This window comes from Adiantum capillus-veneris, chromosome 25 (genome assembly GCF_014529385.1).
Source record: "Adiantum capillus-veneris isolate H3 chromosome 25, ASM1452938v2, whole genome shotgun sequence".
NCBI lineage: Eukaryota > Viridiplantae > Streptophyta > Polypodiopsida > Polypodiales > Pteridaceae > Adiantum > Adiantum capillus-veneris.
The window spans coordinates 127,161,738-127,168,446 of NC_140955.1; positions in this window are offsets into that span (position 1 = coordinate 127,161,738).

Below are 6,709 nucleotides of genomic sequence, written 5' to 3' on the forward strand. Positions count from 1 at the left end.
GGATCAAAACCTAGGATAAAGGAACAGATATTGCCTATCGAAAGAGGCTCAAAGGCCCAATTCATGTGTTCTTGTAACCAATGACAGTGTGGATCACACATGGAAGCTCTCTAACACAATCACACAATGCTTGGCATGTTTAGTGGGAAAACTAGATATTCAATTGGTTCTAATTTTGCAGTCTGATAATTAGAGTGCAGTTGTTTTGGCAAGAAATCTTGTGTTTCACTCCAAGTCAAAACACATTGAGGTGAGATATCATCTCATTTGGGATGTGTTGACAGATAAGCAGTTAGAGCTTATCAAGATCCACATTGATGGCAGTCTGGAAGATGCTCTTACAAAGAGCTTGGCTATGGAGTGGTTTTCACATTGCATCAAGTTAATGGGTGTATGGTGAACACAATTGCACAAGGGTAGAGCTATTGCACCTCATGGTTGTAGACTAGCTTTTGTAATAGCCACTTACGGCCACATTGGCCTTTAAGTGGGAGATTTTTGGGGTAAACACTAGCTGACCACTTGCCATGACTAACCCTACACGCAAACTCACACTAATTTTATAACTCTTCATATATATTTATTAAAGGCAAAACACACTATCTCCTTCTATGTGGTGTTCCCCCCAACCTTCCTATCTTCTTCTTCCCCTTCTCGCACATACGTACACATGGGCGCATTGCCCTTTCATTTACATGGATGGAAGACTACACGTGTGTGTCTGTGTGTGTGCATGTGTGTGTGTGTGTGTGTGTGTGTGTGTGTGTGTGTGTGTGTGTGTGTGTGTGTGTGTGTGTGTGTGTGTGTGTGTGTGTTGTAGTATTAAATTAAATACATATACACCAAAGAACATGAGGTTCAAAAGACGACTAGATTTAGATGACTAGGCAAGGATTTGTACAAAAACGACTCAGTTCTTGATCCATTACTGTCCAACATAATAAGAATGAGATATCATTCTACATGATTTTATACAAAAGTAGCAGAACCATTGAGGTCATCCCAGTTGAATCATCAAGGGTCTTCAAAGTCAGACTGCAACACGCTAAACCTTTTTAAGTCAAGATAAAATTTTCACCTATATTGTAACTTTAATCTTGTTTGTACAAATCTAAGTCGAGCCCTTCCAAAATAGTAGAACCCAAAACCTACTCTATAAGCGAGAGTATTCCACAGTTAGTAACCAGTGGCACTATAACCTTGAAACAAGAAGTAGAGACCAAAACAAATCAGTGTCAGCTAATGAAAATCCAACAAGCTCAATAATCGATTGCCAATAACCACTAAAAACTATATTTCTAAAAATCCATGATGGAATTCCTCCAAGGATCAGCATGCTTAATCAAAAAAAGTACTATGATTTCAGCTAAGTTAAGCTAAAGAATAATGGTAGAACTATTTTAGAAGGGTAACAAATCAAAAGATCAAGCATAAAAGCCTGTGGTGGTCTAAAAACTCTATCAGCAAATTCAACACTAAGCCACTAAGACAAAGCCAAGATCCCCCAGGATTAGTTTAACTCCAAACTTGTCAGAATAGACACTATCATATAGTGGACCCTGCCATACTTTTTAATGTAGAAATGAATGTATTACAAGTCAAAAGCCAGTAGATCAGTAATTAGGTGGTGTTTAAGAAAGCTTAAAGAATTAATCTTCCTAACCAAAAAACCATACCCAAATCAAGCCGTCTTGAAAATAAAATCCAATTCTAGCAAAAAGACTAGCAACAGCACGAGAGACTAGGATTAAAAGATCAATAATTAGGTGGTGTTTAAGCAAGCTTAAAGAATTAGTCTTCCTAACCAATAGACCATACCCAAATTGAGCCAAGTCTTGAAAATAAAATACAGTCCCAGAAAAAGGACTAGCAATAGCCATAGACCAGGATTAAAAGATCAGCAAATAGGCCATAGACCAGATCTTCAATCACGACCACAACCAACAAAAAATTACCCGCTATTGAAACTTATGTAAAGATCAAATCCTAGTGAGCCATTATCATATCTTTTAACCCTTCAAACCCCACCTAGGGAGAGCCATCATTATGTCTAAAGTAGGCTCATACCTTAGTATTGAAGCATGAGTAATATACCAACCCATACCTGGTAGAGCATGCCAGCCGTGTTTAGGATACCAAAAATCCTAATTCAGAACTCAAAAATGTCATGCCTTCTTCACTCATGCCCATTTAAAAAGGCAAAAAAACACCTGTTAATTCCAAAGTGTCCACCATAAACCAAGTTAGTGTTTTTATAAATCTGTTAATCTAGAGTTAGAAACCCCTGGTAAATGGGCATCATGGATAGATAAGGTCCCTACCACAACTTTCATACTAGAGCATCATAACCCGTTTATTGTCTTTATGCCAAATCTCAGGTATTAAAGCAACAAAACTAGGTCAAAAATGATATGTAGGCAAAAAAGCTACTACTAGAGCCCACCATCTTCTTTTCCATAAGCATCCATGATAAGCAACCAAAACTATTACTAATATGCATATGGTAATACAGAGATTTTATAGTTTAGATTAGTAAATTCTCAAGCTCAATAAAGTGGGGAGGACAAAAGTCCAGCAATACTAGGTATTAACTTTATTAGTCAGAAGACCATCAGTAATCAGGAAAAATCCATCTTATTTTGTGCCCAAAATGTAAATCCATAACTAACCAATATATTACTCAGGCTAAACATTAGAGATCACGCGAGCAGAGCTCCCCTCCTTTTTTTTAGACTGGTGTCCATTATTTCGAACATAACATTAAAGAGATTATATCATACATTTTTAGAAAAACCACAACCCCCCAAAGTACTGCAGATAATTGAATGCCATCAATATGAATGTTAATATAACACCACCATATAGTTCAATATTTAACATAGCCATATAGTTCAATATTTAACACAGCCGTTATTAGCAGTTTGATGGGTAAACCACATGTCCAAGTAAAAAGTCAAATGAGTTAAATAATATGCTTGGAGTGACCTAAAAAAATTGCCCAACACACCAGCTTATTAACAGTTTTTTCAACCAATTTTGTGGAAATAAATATGTACAGCAAGTCACTACTACGAGGCAGGTACCCTTCCAAAGCTTATCAAGCATAAACCATGCTTAGAGACAATATCTTTAAACAGTGCATGGCAGTGAACTTGTAGATCATGTAAGCCTAAGCCTAACAAAAGGTTAGATTTAACCCTCACCTTAGATGTTCTCTGATGATAGAGAAAGTTGTCCACATCTGGTTGTTTTAATTTTGCAAGGGATAGCATTGCAAAACCCAATGCCCAATGGCAAAAGACAGAAAGAAATCGGGTCTAAGTGATGGGAGAAGAGCCCCTCACCTTTATATAGGGGGGTAGTGGATTGGTATGAAGCAACATAAAGCATGTGAGCTAGTGTCATTATAATGAATCTTGACAGGTATGGCCACACCCCGCTTCCACAACACGTCAAAGAATCCCATCTGAATAGTGTCATGCAACAACCCATCTTGGGAGGGGAGTAAGTTGGCAGAAAGAGGAGCAATGAAAGCTAGCATCAGGTAGGATGCAAGCACAACGATATAGTAGGTATGATTAAGGATGGCAGGGCAAGTTTTAATTTAAGTTATAGGGTGGCTAGTCCTTAGTTAAATCCTGGTAGGTAGGGACAAGATGTGAGTCACCCGGGGTGGGGTCGGTGCAAGGTACTCGATACCCAATGAAGGCTATATCCTAGTTAAAGGGACTTATTCCAAATGCGCACGGAGAGAGGAGATAGGGTATTATAAAAAGGGATAACCTTGCCAAGTATGCAACCTACTATAACTTTCAATGAAGTATTAACAAAGTACAAAATCATGTAAGACACCCATAAAATGCTACATACATCAGTTCAATTATGCATTGCTAAATTTAGAATTATTCATTGAGAGAAGTGCAGAGTATAGACTCACGATAATCACCATAAAAGAAAATAACCATCAACTACATCAATAGATGTGTGTGTATCCAAATGTATCCATCCAGGCAGATGAAGTATAGCTAGGTATAGACATCCACGTACTCACCCGCAAGTCCAGATAATTACATGTTACCTTAGTGGTTAACGTGTTTTTTGTGTAGCTAGATGAAGCAGTCAAAGTGAGATGCAGTGACCAACTCTGTGTGTGTGTGTGTGTGTGTGTGTGTGTGTGTGTGTGTGTGTGTGTGTGTGTGTGTGTGTGTGTGTGTGTGTGTGTGTGTGTGTGTGTGTGTGTGTGTGTGTGTGTGTGTGTGTGTGTGTGTGTGTGTGTGTGTGTGAGAGAGAGAGAGAGAGAGAGAGAGACAGAGAGGGAGAGAATCATGCATCAATTGGGTTTGAAGCTCACAAGGGGGGGCGGGTGTGTGTGTGTGTGTGTGTGTGTGTGTGTGTGTGTGTGTGTGTGTGTGTGTGTGTGTGTGTGAGAGAGAGAGAGAGAGAGAGAGAGAGAGAGAGAGAGAGAGAGAGAGTGTGTGTGTGTGTGTGTGTGTGTGTGTGTGTGTGTGTGTGTGTGTGTGTGTGTGTGTGTGTGAGAGAGAGAGAGAGAGTGTGAGAGAGAGAGAGAGAATCACGCATCAATTGGGTTTGAAGCTCACAAGAAAGTCTCTCTTTAATGGGTCAAAATGAACAACAATAACAAGATCAAATTCTTGGGGGTGATCCATGATTTTGATTTCAGAGTATTGGGGCAAAGGACTATAATTGATATACAAATTATGTCAAAGAAGCTTAGATCATATCCAATTCTACTTTGGAAATTTCTCTAAGGTCACTATAAGTTGGGAGAGGGATTGTATTGACCTCTTTTTGGATAAGCCAAAGGATAAGAGGATTAGATATTATATGAAAACACATAAAGCATTGGAAATGGATGAAGAGCCAATTCCTATACTTTGCTGATGGTAATGAGGTTTATGATCATAGTCTTCTTGAACTTGATAGATCTTTGTGGGATACAAGGAAATGAAAAATATGGTGATAAAGAGGGTGGTATGAAATAAAAAATGATTATGAGGTTGATCATATACCGAATGTGCAAAAGGTAGAGCTAATGGATATGCTTGCAAGTGACTTAACTTGTGAAGAAAGGTAGGCATGTGTTGCTTTTCTTGAAAAGTATCTAATTTGTTTTCCCCAAGGGTTACACTCAAAGTGAGGGGAGCAAATGGTATTCTTCATGAAATAAAGCTTAAAGAAGGTATGAAGTGAACTGTCCAAAAGATGAGTCTTGACACTAACCAAAACCAAGTTTCATTGCCAAAAAGGGGGAATACATGGATAATATGTGTATATTATAATCCATTGAATGTGGTTACAAAGAAGAATTTCTATATCCAGTTCCCTTTTAATGGATTGTAGCTCATGAAAGGTGCTTGATATGTGATGGCTTCATTGGGTATTTTCAAATAAAAATTGCTAAGAATATCAAATTTGGGTGATGCATTTATACACATATAGGTGTATCACGTGTCCTTAACAAGTGGGTGTACAATAAATCCTTGTATCTCAGGGGATTTGAACAAAACCAGCTTTGTAACCCTATGGGAAGTGTTTTTCTATAGAGTGATGGACCCTTTGGTTTAATGAATGCTTAAGAAAGATTTTGGAGTGCATTGACAAAGTCTTGGGAAACTTTGTTAGGGTGTTTATGGATGTTTCCTATGTTTATGTGCTATTATGATACATGTGATGAATCTTGATTTTGTTTTCAAAAGATTAAACATGATGGGGCTGACCGGGTCCACTGAGTTTTAAAGTTCCAAGGGTCAATCCTGTACTTCTTGATCATGAAATAAGTGAGAATGGGATAGATCCACATTATTCAAAAGTAGTTTCTTAATGATGGAGATTCCTAAGAGTACAAAGGATTTTATGAGTTCTTTTCACAAACTAAGGTGCTTGTTAATGTCTTCTTGTATGCTTATTATGTGCATCCTTGTTGCCAAGGTCATTTTGTTTGTTGGTTCATGACATAAGTGAAGAGTGATGTTGAGAAATTTCTCGGCATGAATTAAGAAATGAGTTTGGGCTTGGTATATGCAATGAAAGAAGAGTGGAAATAATTGCTATTGGGGTGCTTACTTCAGTAGAGAATCACTTCACCAAGCATTGAATTTTGATGTCAGCAATAGAATAGAATCAGAGGAACTCAATGCAACTAATTCCATGGCCACACTATTATTATGTCCATCACATTGACAAGGTAAATTTGGAACCTAGCCACACACTCTTTTCGCACTTTCTTAAAGACACTAGACCACTCTACCTGCCAAACTTATTTTCTAAAGTTTAAAGACCAATATCCTGAGAATGCTTGCTACATTGAGGAAGCATTGCACGCTCAATTTTCCAACCCAAATAATGAATGCATCACCAAAAAATTGCTGAAGGCCTACATCAAGAAAACTTTAAAAACAAGAAATCAATCGTCAATTGGGTTGCATCTACATATTTGATAAAGCTCGAGTGTGATCCTTACTATAACAATGTATATGATGTAGAGTGGGAGTATGTTGTACAATGGAAGGCAGAAGAAGCAATTGTTGGGGTTCAAGGGTGTCACGACTAGGGACTTGCTACACGCCGTGTGCGAGCCACAAAGGCTCCTAGCACACAGTCATACAACAGACAAGCTCACAAGGAAGAATGGTGTGTCACTCACCTTCCTGCGTAGTTGCGAATGAAGGATTCCCGCGCCGCGAAGAAG